The sequence below is a fragment of the Ambystoma mexicanum genome, unplaced genomic scaffold (assembly GCF_040938575.1).
Source record: "Ambystoma mexicanum isolate Mex_15411 unplaced genomic scaffold, UKY_AmexF1_1 Mex_scaf34, whole genome shotgun sequence".
In the NCBI taxonomy this organism is placed as follows: Eukaryota; Metazoa; Chordata; class Amphibia; order Caudata; family Ambystomatidae; genus Ambystoma; species Ambystoma mexicanum.
In genome coordinates this window covers 2,101,571-2,116,458 of record NW_027182449.1, presented here as the reverse complement: position 1 = coordinate 2,116,458, position 14,888 = coordinate 2,101,571, and the positions used below count along the sequence as shown (strand labels likewise).

General features: G+C 62.3%; 14 non-coding genes across 14 annotated transcripts; all 14 read right to left on the bottom strand.

Annotated features, from left to right (window-relative positions):
* Positions 1–728: 728 nt before the first annotated feature.
* Positions 729–892, bottom strand: LOC138558346 (U1 spliceosomal RNA). Its single transcript, XR_011298498.1, has one exon. It is a non-coding gene; the product is annotated as a U1 spliceosomal RNA (small nuclear RNA).
* Positions 893–1,758: 866 nt separating this feature from the next.
* Positions 1,759–1,922, bottom strand: LOC138558174 (U1 spliceosomal RNA). Its single transcript, XR_011298328.1, has one exon. It is a non-coding gene; the product is annotated as a U1 spliceosomal RNA (small nuclear RNA).
* Positions 1,923–2,802: 880 nt separating this feature from the next.
* Positions 2,803–2,966, bottom strand: LOC138558547 (U1 spliceosomal RNA). Its single transcript, XR_011298692.1, has one exon. It is a non-coding gene; the product is annotated as a U1 spliceosomal RNA (small nuclear RNA).
* Positions 2,967–3,833: 867 nt separating this feature from the next.
* Positions 3,834–3,997, bottom strand: LOC138558172 (U1 spliceosomal RNA). The gene has a single exon (XR_011298326.1). It is a non-coding gene; the product is annotated as a U1 spliceosomal RNA (small nuclear RNA).
* Positions 3,998–4,877: 880 nt separating this feature from the next.
* Positions 4,878–5,041, bottom strand: LOC138558546 (U1 spliceosomal RNA). Its single transcript, XR_011298691.1, has one exon. It is a non-coding gene; the product is annotated as a U1 spliceosomal RNA (small nuclear RNA).
* An 866-nt stretch (positions 5,042–5,907) lies between these two features.
* On the bottom strand, positions 5,908–6,071 carry LOC138558427 (U1 spliceosomal RNA). The gene has a single exon (XR_011298576.1). It is a non-coding gene; the product is annotated as a U1 spliceosomal RNA (small nuclear RNA).
* Positions 6,072–6,937: 866 nt separating this feature from the next.
* LOC138558171 (U1 spliceosomal RNA) lies at positions 6,938–7,101 on the bottom strand. The gene has a single exon (XR_011298325.1). It is a non-coding gene; the product is annotated as a U1 spliceosomal RNA (small nuclear RNA).
* An 880-nt stretch (positions 7,102–7,981) lies between these two features.
* LOC138558545 (U1 spliceosomal RNA) lies at positions 7,982–8,145 on the bottom strand. Its single transcript, XR_011298690.1, has one exon. It is a non-coding gene; the product is annotated as a U1 spliceosomal RNA (small nuclear RNA).
* Positions 8,146–9,012: 867 nt separating this feature from the next.
* LOC138558170 (U1 spliceosomal RNA) lies at positions 9,013–9,176 on the bottom strand. Its single transcript, XR_011298324.1, has one exon. It is a non-coding gene; the product is annotated as a U1 spliceosomal RNA (small nuclear RNA).
* Positions 9,177–10,043: 867 nt separating this feature from the next.
* LOC138558169 (U1 spliceosomal RNA) lies at positions 10,044–10,207 on the bottom strand. The gene has a single exon (XR_011298323.1). It is a non-coding gene; the product is annotated as a U1 spliceosomal RNA (small nuclear RNA).
* An 880-nt stretch (positions 10,208–11,087) lies between these two features.
* On the bottom strand, positions 11,088–11,251 carry LOC138558544 (U1 spliceosomal RNA). The gene has a single exon (XR_011298689.1). It is a non-coding gene; the product is annotated as a U1 spliceosomal RNA (small nuclear RNA).
* Positions 11,252–12,117: 866 nt separating this feature from the next.
* On the bottom strand, positions 12,118–12,281 carry LOC138558426 (U1 spliceosomal RNA). The gene has a single exon (XR_011298575.1). It is a non-coding gene; the product is annotated as a U1 spliceosomal RNA (small nuclear RNA).
* Positions 12,282–13,147: 866 nt separating this feature from the next.
* Positions 13,148–13,311, bottom strand: LOC138558168 (U1 spliceosomal RNA). The gene has a single exon (XR_011298322.1). It is a non-coding gene; the product is annotated as a U1 spliceosomal RNA (small nuclear RNA).
* Positions 13,312–14,191: 880 nt separating this feature from the next.
* LOC138558543 (U1 spliceosomal RNA) lies at positions 14,192–14,355 on the bottom strand. The gene has a single exon (XR_011298688.1). It is a non-coding gene; the product is annotated as a U1 spliceosomal RNA (small nuclear RNA).
* Between the last annotated feature and the right edge of the window lie 533 nt (positions 14,356–14,888).

The window sequence follows — 14,888 nt, the reverse complement described above, 5'->3', positions numbered from 1 at the left end:
GGAAGCTCCGGCAGGCAGAGCCCAGCAGAAGAGGCACATTGTGGCACAGTTCATGTCTCCCACCAGGCCCTGCTCGGCCTGAGATTTGCATAAATTCGGACCTGGCTGCCAGCCAGCAGGCCCAGTCGGAAAGCGAGCAGGCCTGGCGCAGTGGGCCCACTGGCCCGTCGGCCCCAGGCGGGTCCATGGCCCTCCTGAGCCGACAGGTCACCCCGCTTAACAAGAGCGTCTCGGGTGGGGTGCCCCCCGCCAGGACACGGCAAGGCCCGATCGTGCCCGATCGGTGCTCGGACGGGGCGGGCGGCAGCGGCGGCCGGGAGCCAGTTTCACCCCTGCCCCCAAAACCCCAGGAGCTGGCTGGGCCTTCCTTAGGTTGGAGGGCCTGGGCGCGAAAGCAGAGCCCGGGCAGGGCAGGCTGGCTTCAAGAACTACCGGGGCACCTGATATCATGGGGCGCACAAGTCTGGGGTTAGGCACCTGTGCACTTCACCCCTCCAGTGAATGCTGGCCCTCTTGACCGCAGCAACATTCAGGGGCCCAACCTACACATGACACACATGACTTTCACATTTTTTTATTTCACCAATCCATCAGGCCTGTGGACCCCTGAACGGCCCAGGGCTGGCCCTCTTGACTGCAGCAAAATAAACTCTGCTGCACGAGCTTGGGCCCTGTGTGCAAACAACCTGACTCGCACACTAAACTCTTTCTTTCTTTCACCAATAAATCAGGGGAAAGCGCGAACGCAGTCCCCCACTACCAGAAATAATACAGTCGAGAATCCCGCATTTGGGGACATCGCAGGGGTCAGCAAATCCGATGTGCAATGGATGAGCCTCACCCTGGGAGCTCTGCCTTGCTGATCACAGATGCTCCCCTGCCAGGTAAGTATGAGTTGCGAGCCAGAGGGCAGGGCTTGGGCCTGTTCTGGAAGCCCCGCTAAGCGAGGGTGAGAAGGCCGGCCCTGACCCAGCCCCAGCCCTCCCGGAAGCCCTGAGCGTCTGCGGAGCTGCCTGTCCCACGTGCAGGGGGAAGCTCCGGCAGGCAGAGCCCAGCAGAAGAGGCACATTGTGGCACAGTTCATGTCTCCCACCAGGCCCTGCTCGGCCTGAGATTTGCATAAATTCGGACCTGGCTGCCAGCCAGCAGGCCCAGTCGGAAAGCGAGCAGGCCTGGCGCAGTGGGCCCACTGGCCCGTCGGCCCCAGGCGGGTCCATGGCCCTCCTGAGCCGACAGGTCACCCCGCTTAACAAGAGCGTCTCGGGTGGGGTGCCCCCCGCCAGGACACGGCAAGGCCCGATCGTGCCCGATCGGTGCTCGGACGGGGCGGGCGGCAGCGGCGGCCGGGAGCCAGTTTCACCCCTGCCCCCAAAACCCCAGGAGCTGGCTGGGCCTTCCTTAGGTTGGAGGGCCTGGGCGCGAAAGCAGAGCCCGGGCAGGGCAGGCTGGCTTCAAGAACTACCGGGGCACCTGATATCATGGGGCGCACAAGTCTGGGGTTAGGCACCTGTGCACTTCACCCCTCCAGTGAATGCTGGCCCTCTTGACCGCAGCAACATTCAGGGGCCCAACCTACACATGACACACATGACTTTCACATTTTTTTATTTCACCAATCCATCAGGCCTGTGGACCCCTGAACGGCCCAGGGCTGGCCCTCTTGACTGCAGCAAAATAAACTCTGCTGCACGAGCTTGGGCCCTGTGTGCAAACAACCTGACTCGCACACTAAACTCTTTCTTTCTTTCACCAATAAATCAGGGGAAAGCGCGAACGCAGTCCCCCACTACCAGAAATAATGCAGTCGAGAATCCCGCATTTGGGGACATCGCAGGGGTCAGCAAATCCGATGTGCAATGGATGAGCCTCACCCTGGGAGCTCTGCCTTGCTGATCACAGATGCTCCCCTGCCAGGTAAGTATGAGTTGCGAGCCAGAGGGCAGGGCTTGGGCCTGTTCTGGAAGCCCCGCTAAGCGAGGGTGAGAAGGCCGGCCCTGACCCAGCCCCAGCCCTCCCGGAAGCCCTGAGCGTCTGCGGAGCTGCCTGTCCCACGTGCAGGGGGAAGCTCCGGCAGGCAGAGCCCAGCAGAAGAGGCACATTGTGGCACAGTTCATGTCTCCCACCAGGCCCTGCTCGGCCTGAGATTTGCATAAATTCGGACCTGGCTGCCAGCCAGCAGGCCCAGTCGGAAAGCGAGCAGGCCTGGCGCAGTGGGCCCACTGGCCCGTCGGCCCCAGGCGGGTCCATGGCCCTCCTGAGCCGACAGGTCACCCCGCTTAACAAGAGCGTCTCGGGTGGGGTGCCCCCCGCCAGGACACGGCAAGGCCGTGAAGGCAAGGCCCGATCGTGCCCGATCGGTGCTCGGACGGGGCGGGCGGCAGCGGCGGCCGGGAGCCAGTCTCACCCCTGCCACCAAAACCCCAGGAGCTGGCTGGGCCTTCCTTAGGTTGGAGGGCCTGGGCGCGAAAGCAGAGCCCGGGCAGGGCAGGCTGGCTTCAAGAACTACCGGGGCACCTGATATCATGGGGCGCACAAGTCTGGGGTTAGGCACCTGTGCACTTCACCCCTCCAGTGAATGCTGGCCCTCTTGACCGCAGCAACATTCAGGGGCCCAACCTACACATGACACACATGACTTTCACATTTTTTTATTTCACCAATCCATCAGGCCTGTGGACCCCTGAACGGCCCAGGGCTGGCCCTCTTGACTGCAGCAAAATAAACTCTGCTGCACGAGCTTGGGCCCTGTGTGCAAACAACCTGACTCGCACACTAAACTCTTTCTTTCTTTCACCAATAAATCAGGGGAAAGCGCGAACGCAGTCCCCCACTACCAGAAATAATGCAGTCGAGAATCCCGCATTTGGGGACATCGCAGGGGTCAGCAAATCCGATGTGCAATGGAGGAGTCTCACCCTGGGAGCTCTGCCTTGCTGATCACAGATGCTCCCCTGCCAGGTAAGTATGAGTTGCGAGCCAGAGGGCAGGGCTTGGGCCTGTTCTGGAAGCCCCGCTAAGCGAGGGTGAGAAGGCCGGCCCTGACCCAGCCCCAGCCCTCCCGGAAGCCCTGAGCGTCTGCGGAGCTGCCTGTCCCACGTGCAGGGGGAAGCTCCGGCAGGCAGAGCCCAGCAGAAGAGGCACATTGTGGCACAGTTCATGTCTCCCACCAGGCCCTGCTCGGCCTGAGATTTGCATAAATTCGGACCTGGCTGCCAGCCAGCAGGCCCAGTCGGAAAGCGAGCAGGCCTGGCGCAGTGGGCCCACTGGCCCGTCGGCCCCAGGCGGGTCCATGGCCCTCCTGAGCCGACAGGTCACCCCGCTTAACAAGAGCGTCTCGGGTGGGGTGCCCCCCGCCAGGACACGGCAAGGCCCGATCGTGCCCGATCGGTGCTCGGACGGGGCGGGCGGCAGCGGCGGCCGGGAGCCAGTTTCACCCCTGCCCCCAAAACCCCAGGAGCTGGCTGGGCCTTCCTTAGGTTGGAGGGCCTGGGCGCGAAAGCAGAGCCCGGGCAGGGCAGGCTGGCTTCAAGAACTACCGGGGCACCTGATATCATGGGGCGCACAAGTCTGGGGTTAGGCACCTGTGCACTTCACCCCTCCAGTGAATGCTGGCCCTCTTGACCGCAGCAACATTCAGGGGCCCAACCTACACATGACACACATGACTTTCACATTTTTTTATTTCACCAATCCATCAGGCCTGTGGACCCCTGAACGGCCCAGGGCTGGCCCTCTTGACTGCAGCAAAATAAACTCTGCTGCACGAGCTTGGGCCCTGTGTGCAAACAACCTGACTCTGCACACTAAACTCTTTCTTTCTTTCACCAATAAATCAGGGGAAAGCGCGAACGCAGTCCCCCACTACCAGAAATAATGCAGTCGAGAATCCCGCATTTGGGGACATCGCAGGGGTCAGCAAATCCGATGTGCAATGGATGAGCCTCACCCTGGGAGCTCTGCCTTGCTGATCACAGATGCTCCCCTGCCAGGTAAGTATGAGTTGCGAGCCAGAGGGCAGGGCTTGGGCCTGTTCTGGAAGCCCCGCTAAGCGAGGGTGAGAAGGCCGGCCCTGACCCAGCCCCAGCCCTCCCGGAAGCCCTGAGCGTCTGCGGAGCTGCCTGTCCCACGTGCAGGGGGAAGCTCCGGCAGGCAGAGCCCAGCAGAAGAGGCACATTGTGGCACAGTTCATGTCTCCCACCAGGCCCTGCTCGGCCTGAGATTTGCATAAATTCGGACCTGGCTGCCAGCCAGCAGGCCCAGTCGGAAAGCGAGCAGGCCTGGCGCAGTGGGCCCACTGGCCCGTCGGCCCCAGGCGGGTCCATGGCCCTCCTGAGCCGACAGGTCACCCCGCTTAACAAGAGCGTCTCGGGTGGGGTGCCCCCCGCCAGGACACGGCAAGGCCGTGAAGGCAAGGCCCGATCGTGCCCGATCGGTGCTCGGACGGGGCGGGCGGCAGCGGCGGCCGGGAGCCAGTCTCACCCCTGCCCCCAAAACCCCAGGAGCTGGCTGGGCCTTCCTTAGGTTGGAGGGCCTGGGCGCGAAAGCAGAGCCCGGGCAGGGCAGGCTGGCTTCAAGAACTACCGGGGCACCTGATATCATGGGGCGCACAAGTCTGGGGTTAGGCACCTGTGCACTTCACCCCTCCAGTGAATGCTGGCCCTCTTGACCGCAGCAACATTCAGGGGCCCAACCTACACATGACACACATGACTTTCACATTTTTTTATTTCACCAATCCATCAGGCCTGTGGACCCCTGAACGGCCCAGGGCTGGCCCTCTTGACTGCAGCAAAATAAACTCTGCTGCACGAGCTTGGGCCCTGTGTGCAAACAACCTGACTCGCACACTAAACTCTTTCTTTCTTTCACCAATAAATCAGGGGAAAGCGCGAACGCAGTCCCCCACTACCAGAAATAATGCAGTCGAGAATCCCGCATTTGGGGACATCGCAGGGGTCAGCAAATCCGATGTGCAATGGAGGAGTCTCACCCTGGGAGCTCTGCCTTGCTGATCACAGATGCTCCCCTGCCAGGTAAGTATGAGTTGCGAGCCAGAGGGCAGGGCTTGGGCCTGTTCTGGAAGCCCCGCTAAGCGAGGGTGAGAAGGCCGGCCCTGACCCAGCCCCAGCCCTCCCGGAAGCCCTGAGCGTCTGCGGAGCTGCCTGTCCCACGTGCAGGGGGAAGCTCCGGCAGGCAGAGCCCAGCAGAAGAGGCACATTGTGGCACAGTTCATGTCTCCCACCAGGCCCTGCTCGGCCTGAGATTTGCATAAATTCGGACCTGGCTGCCAGCCAGCAGGCCCAGTCGGAAAGCGAGCAGGCCTGGCGCAGTGGGCCCACTGGCCCGTCGGCCCCAGGCGGGTCCATGGCCCTCCTGAGCCGACAGGTCACCCCGCTTAACAAGAGCGTCTCGGGTGGGGTGCCCCCCGCCAGGACACGGCAAGGCCCGATCGTGCCCGATCGGTGCTCGGACGGGGCGGGCGGCAGCGGCGGCCGGGAGCCAGTTTCACCCCTGCCCCCAAAACCCCAGGAGCTGGCTGGGCCTTCCTTAGGTTGGAGGGCCTGGGCGCGAAAGCAGAGCCCGGGCAGGGCAGGCTGGCTTCAAGAACTACCGGGGCACCTGATATCATGGGGCGCACAAGTCTGGGGTTAGGCACCTGTGCACTTCACCCCTCCAGTGAATGCTGGCCCTCTTGACCGCAGCAACATTCAGGGGCCCAACCTACACATGACACACATGACTTTCACATTTTTTTATTTCACCAATCCATCAGGCCTGTGGACCCCTGAACGGCCCAGGGCTGGCCCTCTTGACTGCAGCAAAATAAACTCTGCTGCACGAGCTTGGGCCCTGTGTGCAAACAACCTGACTCGCACACTAAACTCTTTCTTTCTTTCACCAATAAATCAGGGGAAAGCGCGAACGCAGTCCCCCACTACCAGAAATAATACAGTCGAGAATCCCGCATTTGGGGACATCGCAGAGGTCAGCAAATCCGATGTGCAATGGATGAGCCTCACCCTGGGAGCTCTGCCTTGCTGATCACAGATGCTCCCCTGCCAGGTAAGTATGAGTTGCGAGCCAGAGGGCAGGGCTTGGGCCTGTTCTGGAAGCCCCGCTAAGCGAGGGTGAGAAGGCCGGCCCTGACCCAGCCCCAGCCCTCCCGGAAGCCCTGAGCGTCTGCGGAGCTGCCTGTCCCACGTGCAGGGGGAAGCTCCGGCAGGCAGAGCCCAGCAGAAGAGGCACATTGTGGCACAGTTCATGTCTCCCACCAGGCCCTGCTCGGCCTGAGATTTGCATAAATTCGGACCTGGCTGCCAGCCAGCAGGCCCAGTCGGAAAGCGAGCAGGCCTGGCGCAGTGGGCCCACTGGCCCGTCGGCCCCAGGCGGGTCCATGGCCCTCCTGAGCCGACAGGTCACCCCGCTTAACAAGAGCGTCTCGGGTGGGGTGCCCCCCGCCAGGACACGGCAAGGCCCGATCGTGCCCGATCGGTGCTCGGACGGGGCGGGCGGCAGCGGCGGCCGGGAGCCAGTTTCACCCCTGCCCCCAAAACCCCAGGAGCTGGCTGGGCCTTCCTTAGGTTGGAGGGCCTGGGCGCGAAAGCAGAGCCCGGGCAGGGCAGGCTGGCTTCAAGAACTACCGGGGCACCTGATATCATGGGGCGCACAAGTCTGGGGTTAGGCACCTGTGCACTTCACCCCTCCAGTGAATGCTGGCCCTCTTGACCGCAGCAACATTCAGGGGCCCAACCTACACATGACACACATGACTTTCACATTTTTTTATTTCACCAATCCATCAGGCCTGTGGACCCCTGAACGGCCCAGGGCTGGCCCTCTTGACTGCAGCAAAATAAACTCTGCTGCACGAGCTTGGGCCCTGTGTGCAAACAACCTGACTCGCACACTAAACTCTTTCTTTCTTTCACCAATAAATCAGGGGAAAGCGCGAACGCAGTCCCCCACTACCAGAAATAATGCAGTCGAGAATCCCGCATTTGGGGACATCGCAGGGGTCAGCAAATCCGATGTGCAATGGATGAGCCTCACCCTGGGAGCTCTGCCTTGCTGATCACAGATGCTCCCCTGCCAGGTAAGTATGAGTTGCGAGCCAGAGGGCAGGGCTTGGGCCTGTTCTGGAAGCCCCGCTAAGCGAGGGTGAGAAGGCCGGCCCTGACCCAGCCCCAGCCCTCCCGGAAGCCCTGAGCGTCTGCGGAGCTGCCTGTCCCACGTGCAGGGGGAAGCTCCGGCAGGCAGAGCCCAGCAGAAGAGGCACATTGTGGCACAGTTCATGTCTCCCACCAGGCCCTGCTCGGCCTGAGATTTGCATAAATTCGGACCTGGCTGCCAGCCAGCAGGCCCAGTCGGAAAGCGAGCAGGCCTGGCGCAGTGGGCCCACTGGCCCGTCGGCCCCAGGCGGGTCCATGGCCCTCCTGAGCCGACAGGTCACCCCGCTTAACAAGAGCGTCTCGGGTGGGGTGCCCCCCGCCAGGACACGGCAAGGCCGTGAAGGCAAGGCCCGATCGTGCCCGATCGGTGCTCGGACGGGGCGGGCGGCAGCGGCGGCCGGGAGCCAGTCTCACCCCTGCCACCAAAACCCCAGGAGCTGGCTGGGCCTTCCTTAGGTTGGAGGGCCTGGGCGCGAAAGCAGAGCCCGGGCAGGGCAGGCTGGCTTCAAGAACTACCGGGGCACCTGATATCATGGGGCGCACAAGTCTGGGGTTAGGCACCTGTGCACTTCACCCCTCCAGTGAATGCTGGCCCTCTTGACCGCAGCAACATTCAGGGGCCCAACCTACACATGACACACATGACTTTCACATTTTTTTATTTCACCAATCCATCAGGCCTGTGGACCCCTGAACGGCCCAGGGCTGGCCCTCTTGACTGCAGCAAAATAAACTCTGCTGCACGAGCTTGGGCCCTGTGTGCAAACAACCTGACTCGCACACTAAACTCTTTCTTTCTTTCACCAATAAATCAGGGGAAAGCGCGAACGCAGTCCCCCACTACCAGAAATAATGCAGTCGAGAATCCCGCATTTGGGGACATCGCAGGGGTCAGCAAATCCGATGTGCAATGGAGGAGTCTCACCCTGGGAGCTCTGCCTTGCTGATCACAGATGCTCCCCTGCCAGGTAAGTATGAGTTGCGAGCCAGAGGGCAGGGCTTGGGCCTGTTCTGGAAGCCCCGCTAAGCGAGGGTGAGAAGGCCGGCCCTGACCCAGCCCCAGCCCTCCCGGAAGCCCTGAGCGTCTGCGGAGCTGCCTGTCCCACGTGCAGGGGGAAGCTCCGGCAGGCAGAGCCCAGCAGAAGAGGCACATTGTGGCACAGTTCATGTCTCCCACCAGGCCCTGCTCGGCCTGAGATTTGCATAAATTCGGACCTGGCTGCCAGCCAGCAGGCCCAGTCGGAAAGCGAGCAGGCCTGGCGCAGTGGGCCCACTGGCCCGTCGGCCCCAGGCGGGTCCATGGCCCTCCTGAGCCGACAGGTCACCCCGCTTAACAAGAGCGTCTCGGGTGGGGTGCCCCCCGCCAGGACACGGCAAGGCCCGATCGTGCCCGATCGGTGCTCGGACGGGGCGGGCGGCAGCGGCGGCCGGGAGCCAGTTTCACCCCTGCCCCCAAAACCCCAGGAGCTGGCTGGGCCTTCCTTAGGTTGGAGGGCCTGGGCGCGAAAGCAGAGCCCGGGCAGGGCAGGCTGGCTTCAAGAACTACCGGGGCACCTGATATCATGGGGCGCACAAGTCTGGGGTTAGGCACCTGTGCACTTCACCCCTCCAGTGAATGCTGGCCCTCTTGACCGCAGCAACATTCAGGGGCCCAACCTACACATGACACACATGACTTTCACATTTTTTTATTTCACCAATCCATCAGGCCTGTGGACCCCTGAACGGCCCAGGGCTGGCCCTCTTGACTGCAGCAAAATAAACTCTGCTGCACGAGCTTGGGCCCTGTGTGCAAACAACCTGACTCTGCACACTAAACTCTTTCTTTCTTTCACCAATAAATCAGGGGAAAGCGCGAACGCAGTCCCCCACTACCAGAAATAATGCAGTCGAGAATCCCGCATTTGGGGACATCGCAGGGGTCAGCAAATCCGATGTGCAATGGATGAGCCTCACCCTGGGAGCTCTGCCTTGCTGATCACAGATGCTCCCCTGCCAGGTAAGTATGAGTTGCGAGCCAGAGGGCAGGGCTTGGGCCTGTTCTGGAAGCCCCGCTAAGCGAGGGTGAGAAGGCCGGCCCTGACCCAGCCCCAGCCCTCCCGGAAGCCCTGAGCGTCTGCGGAGCTGCCTGTCCCACGTGCAGGGGGAAGCTCCGGCAGGCAGAGCCCAGCAGAAGAGGCACATTGTGGCACAGTTCATGTCTCCCACCAGGCCCTGCTCGGCCTGAGATTTGCATAAATTCGGACCTGGCTGCCAGCCAGCAGGCCCAGTCGGAAAGCGAGCAGGCCTGGCGCAGTGGGCCCACTGGCCCGTCGGCCCCAGGCGGGTCCATGGCCCTCCTGAGCCGACAGGTCACCCCGCTTAACAAGAGCGTCTCGGGTGGGGTGCCCCCCGCCAGGACACGGCAAGGCCCGATCGTGCCCGATCGGTGCTCGGACGGGGCGGGCGGCAGCGGCGGCCGGGAGCCAGTTTCACCCCTGCCCCCAAAACCCCAGGAGCTGGCTGGGCCTTCCTTAGGTTGGAGGGCCTGGGCGCGAAAGCAGAGCCCGGGCAGGGCAGGCTGGCTTCAAGAACTACCGGGGCACCTGATATCATGGGGCGCACAAGTCTGGGGTTAGGCACCTGTGCACTTCACCCCTCCAGTGAATGCTGGCCCTCTTGACCGCAGCAACATTCAGGGGCCCAACCTACACATGACACACATGACTTTCACATTTTTTTATTTCACCAATCCATCAGGCCTGTGGACCCCTGAACGGCCCAGGGCTGGCCCTCTTGACTGCAGCAAAATAAACTCTGCTGCACGAGCTTGGGCCCTGTGTGCAAACAACCTGACTCTGCACACTAAACTCTTTCTTTCTTTCACCAATAAATCAGGGGAAAGCGCGAACGCAGTCCCCCACTACCAGAAATAATGCAGTCGAGAATCCCGCATTTGGGGACATCGCAGGGGTCAGCAAATCCGATGTGCAATGGATGAGCCTCACCCTGGGAGCTCTGCCTTGCTGATCACAGATGCTCCCCTGCCAGGTAAGTATGAGTTGCGAGCCAGAGGGCAGGGCTTGGGCCTGTTCTGGAAGCCCCGCTAAGCGAGGGTGAGAAGGCCGGCCCTGACCCAGCCCCAGCCCTCCCGGAAGCCCTGAGCGTCTGCGGAGCTGCCTGTCCCACGTGCAGGGGGAAGCTCCGGCAGGCAGAGCCCAGCAGAAGAGGCACATTGTGGCACAGTTCATGTCTCCCACCAGGCCCTGCTCGGCCTGAGATTTGCATAAATTCGGACCTGGCTGCCAGCCAGCAGGCCCAGTCGGAAAGCGAGCAGGCCTGGCGCAGTGGGCCCACTGGCCCGTCGGCCCCAGGCGGGTCCATGGCCCTCCTGAGCCGACAGGTCACCCCGCTTAACAAGAGCGTCTCGGGTGGGGTGCCCCCCGCCAGGACACGGCAAGGCCGTGAAGGCAAGGCCCGATCGTGCCCGATCGGTGCTCGGACGGGGCGGGCGGCAGCGGCGGCCGGGAGCCAGTCTCACCCCTGCCCCCAAAACCCCAGGAGCTGGCTGGGCCTTCCTTAGGTTGGAGGGCCTGGGCGCGAAAGCAGAGCCCGGGCAGGGCAGGCTGGCTTCAAGAACTACCGGGGCACCTGATATCATGGGGCGCACAAGTCTGGGGTTAGGCACCTGTGCACTTCACCCCTCCAGTGAATGCTGGCCCTCTTGACCGCAGCAACATTCAGGGGCCCAACCTACACATGACACACATGACTTTCACATTTTTTTATTTCACCAATCCATCAGGCCTGTGGACCCCTGAACGGCCCAGGGCTGGCCCTCTTGACTGCAGCAAAATAAACTCTGCTGCACGAGCTTGGGCCCTGTGTGCAAACAACCTGACTCGCACACTAAACTCTTTCTTTCTTTCACCAATAAATCAGGGGAAAGCGCGAACGCAGTCCCCCACTACCAGAAATAATGCAGTCGAGAATCCCGCATTTGGGGACATCGCAGGGGTCAGCAAATCCGATGTGCAATGGAGGAGTCTCACCCTGGGAGCTCTGCCTTGCTGATCACAGATGCTCCCCTGCCAGGTAAGTATGAGTTGCGAGCCAGAGGGCAGGGCTTGGGCCTGTTCTGGAAGCCCCGCTAAGCGAGGGTGAGAAGGCCGGCCCTGACCCAGCCCCAGCCCTCCCGGAAGCCCTGAGCGTCTGCGGAGCTGCCTGTCCCACGTGCAGGGGGAAGCTCCGGCAGGCAGAGCCCAGCAGAAGAGGCACATTGTGGCACAGTTCATGTCTCCCACCAGGCCCTGCTCGGCCTGAGATTTGCATAAATTCGGACCTGGCTGCCAGCCAGCAGGCCCAGTCGGAAAGCGAGCAGGCCTGGCGCAGTGGGCCCACTGGCCCGTCGGCCCCAGGCGGGTCCATGGCCCTCCTGAGCCGACAGGTCACCCCGCTTAACAAGAGCGTCTCGGGTGGGGTGCCCCCCGCCAGGACACGGCAAGGCCCGATCGTGCCCGATCGGTGCTCGGACGGGGCGGGCGGCAGCGGCGGCCGGGAGCCAGTTTCACCCCTGCCCCCAAAACCCCAGGAGCTGGCTGGGCCTTCCTTAGGTTGGAGGGCCTGGGCGCGAAAGCAGAGCCCGGGCAGGGCAGGCTGGCTTCAAGAACTACCGGGGCACCTGATATCATGGGGCGCACAAGTCTGGGGTTAGGCACCTGTGCACTTCACCCCTCCAGTGAATGCTGGCCCTCTTGACCGCAGCAACATTCAGGGGCCCAACCTACACATGACACACATGACTTTCACATTTTTTTATTTCACCAATCCATCAGGCCTGTGGACCCCTGAACGGCCCAGGGCTGGCCCTCTTGACTGCAGCAAAATAAACTCTGCTGCACGAGCTTGGGCCCTGTGTGCAAACAACCTGACTCGCACACTAAACTCTTTCTTTCTTTCACCAATAAATCAGGGGAAAGCGCGAACGCAGTCCCCCACTACCAGAAATAATACAGTCGAGAATCCCGCATTTGGGGACATCGCAGAGGTCAGCAAATCCGATGTGCAATGGATGAGCCTCACCCTGGGAGCTCTGCCTTGCTGATCACAGATGCTCCCCTGCCAGGTAAGTATGAGTTGCGAGCCAGAGGGCAGGGCTTGGGCCTGTTCTGGAAGCCCCGCTAAGCGAGGGTGAGAAGGCCGGCCCTGACCCAGCCCCAGCCCTCCCGGAAGCCCTGAGCGTCTGCGGAGCTGCCTGTCCCACGTGCAGGGGGAAGCTCCGGCAGGCAGAGCCCAGCAGAAGAGGCACATTGTGGCACAGTTCATGTCTCCCACCAGGCCCTGCTCGGCCTGAGATTTGCATAAATTCGGACCTGGCTGCCAGCCAGCAGGCCCAGTCGGAAAGCGAGCAGGCCTGGCGCAGTGGGCCCACTGGCCCGTCGGCCCCAGGCGGGTCCATGGCCCTCCTGAGCCGACAGGTCACCCCGCTTAACAAGAGCGTCTCGGGTGGGGTGCCCCCCGCCAGGACACGGCAAGGCCCGATCGTGCCCGATCGGTGCTCGGACGGGGCGGGCGGCAGCGGCGGCCGGGAGCCAGTTTCACCCCTGCCCCCAAAACCCCAGGAGCTGGCTGGGCCTTCCTTAGGTTGGAGGGCCTGGGCGCGAAAGCAGAGCCCGGGCAGGGCAGGCTGGCTTCAAGAACTACCGGGGCACCTGATATCATGGGGCGCACAAGTCTGGGGTTAGGCACCTGTGCACTTCACCCCTCCAGTGAATGCTGGCCCTCTTGACCGCAGCAACATTCAGGGGCCCAACCTACACATGACACACATGACTTTCACATTTTTTTATTTCACCAATCCATCAGGCCTGTGGACCCCTGAACGGCCCAGGGCTGGCCCTCTTGACTGCAGCAAAATAAACTCTGCTGCACGAGCTTGGGCCCTGTGTGCAAACAACCTGACTCGCACACTAAACTCTTTCTTTCTTTCACCAATAAATCAGGGGAAAGCGCGAACGCAGTCCCCCACTACCAGAAATAATGCAGTCGAGAATCCCGCATTTGGGGACATCGCAGGGGTCAGCAAATCCGATGTGCAATGGATGAGCCTCACCCTGGGAGCTCTGCCTTGCTGATCACAGATGCTCCCCTGCCAGGTAAGTATGAGTTGCGAGCCAGAGGGCAGGGCTTGGGCCTGTTCTGGAAGCCCCGCTAAGCGAGGGTGAGAAGGCCGGCCCTGACCCAGCCCCAGCCCTCCCGGAAGCCCTGAGCGTCTGCGGAGCTGCCTGTCCCACGTGCAGGGGGAAGCTCCGGCAGGCAGAGCCCAGCAGAAGAGGCACATTGTGGCACAGTTCATGTCTCCCACCAGGCCCTGCTCGGCCTGAGATTTGCATAAATTCGGACCTGGCTGCCAGCCAGCAGGCCCAGTCGGAAAGCGAGCAGGCCTGGCGCAGTGGGCCCACTGGCCCGTCGGCCCCAGGCGGGTCCATGGCCCTCCTGAGCCGACAGGTCACCCCGCTTAACAAGAGCGTCTCGGGTGGGGTGCCCCCCGCCAGGACACGGCAAGGCCGTGAAGGCAAGGCCCGATCGTGCCCGATCGGTGCTCGGACGGGGCGGGCGGCAGCGGCGGCCGGGAGCCAGTCTCACCCCTGCCACCAAAACCCCAGGAGCTGGCTGGGCCTTCCTTAGGTTGGAGGGCCTGGGCGCGAAAGCAGAGCCCGGGCAGGGCAGGCTGGCTTCAAGAACTACCGGGGCACCTGATATCATGGGGCGCACAAGTCTGGGGTTAGGCACCTGTGCACTTCACCCCTCCAGTGAATGCTGGCCCTCTTGACCGCAGCAACATTCAGGGGCCCAACCTACACATGACACACATGACTTTCACATTTTTTTATTTCACCAATCCATCAGGCCTGTGGACCCCTGAACGGCCCAGGGCTGGCCCTCTTGACTGCAGCAAAATAAACTCTGCTGCACGAGCTTGGGCCCTGTGTGCAAACAACCTGACTCGCACACTAAACTCTTTCTTTCTTTCACCAATAAATCAGGGGAAAGCGCGAACGCAGTCCCCCACTACCAGAAATAATGCAGTCGAGAATCCCGCATTTGGGGACATCGCAGGGGTCAGCAAATCCGATGTGCAATGGAGGAGTCTCACCCTGGGAGCTCTGCCTTGCTGATCACAGATGCTCCCCTGCCAGGTAAGTATGAGTTGCGAGCCAGAGGGCAGGGCTTGGGCCTGTTCTGGAAGCCCCGCTAAGCGAGGGTGAGAAGGCCGGCCCTGACCCAGCCCCAGCCCTCCCGGAAGCCCTGAGCGTCTGCGGAGCTGCCTGTCCCACGTGCAGGGGGAAGCTCCGGCAGGCAGAGCCCAGCAGAAGAGGCACATTGTGGCACAGTTCATGTCTCCCACCAGGCCCTGCTCGGCCTGAGATTTGCATAAATTCGGACCTGGCTGCCAGCCAGCAGGCCCAGTCGGAAAGCGAGCAGGCCTGGCGCAGTGGGCCCACTGGCCCGTCGGCCCCAGGCGGGTCCATGGCCCTCCTGAGCCGACAGGTCACCCCGCTTAACAAGAGCGTCTCGGGTGGGGTGCCCCCCGCCAGGACACGGCAAGGCCCGATCGTGCCCGATCGGTGCTCGGACGGGGCGGGCGGCAGCGGCGGCCGGGAGCCAGTTTCACCCCTGCCCCCAAAACCCCAGGAGCTGGCTGGGCCTTCCTTAGGTTGGAGGGCCTGGGCGCGAAAG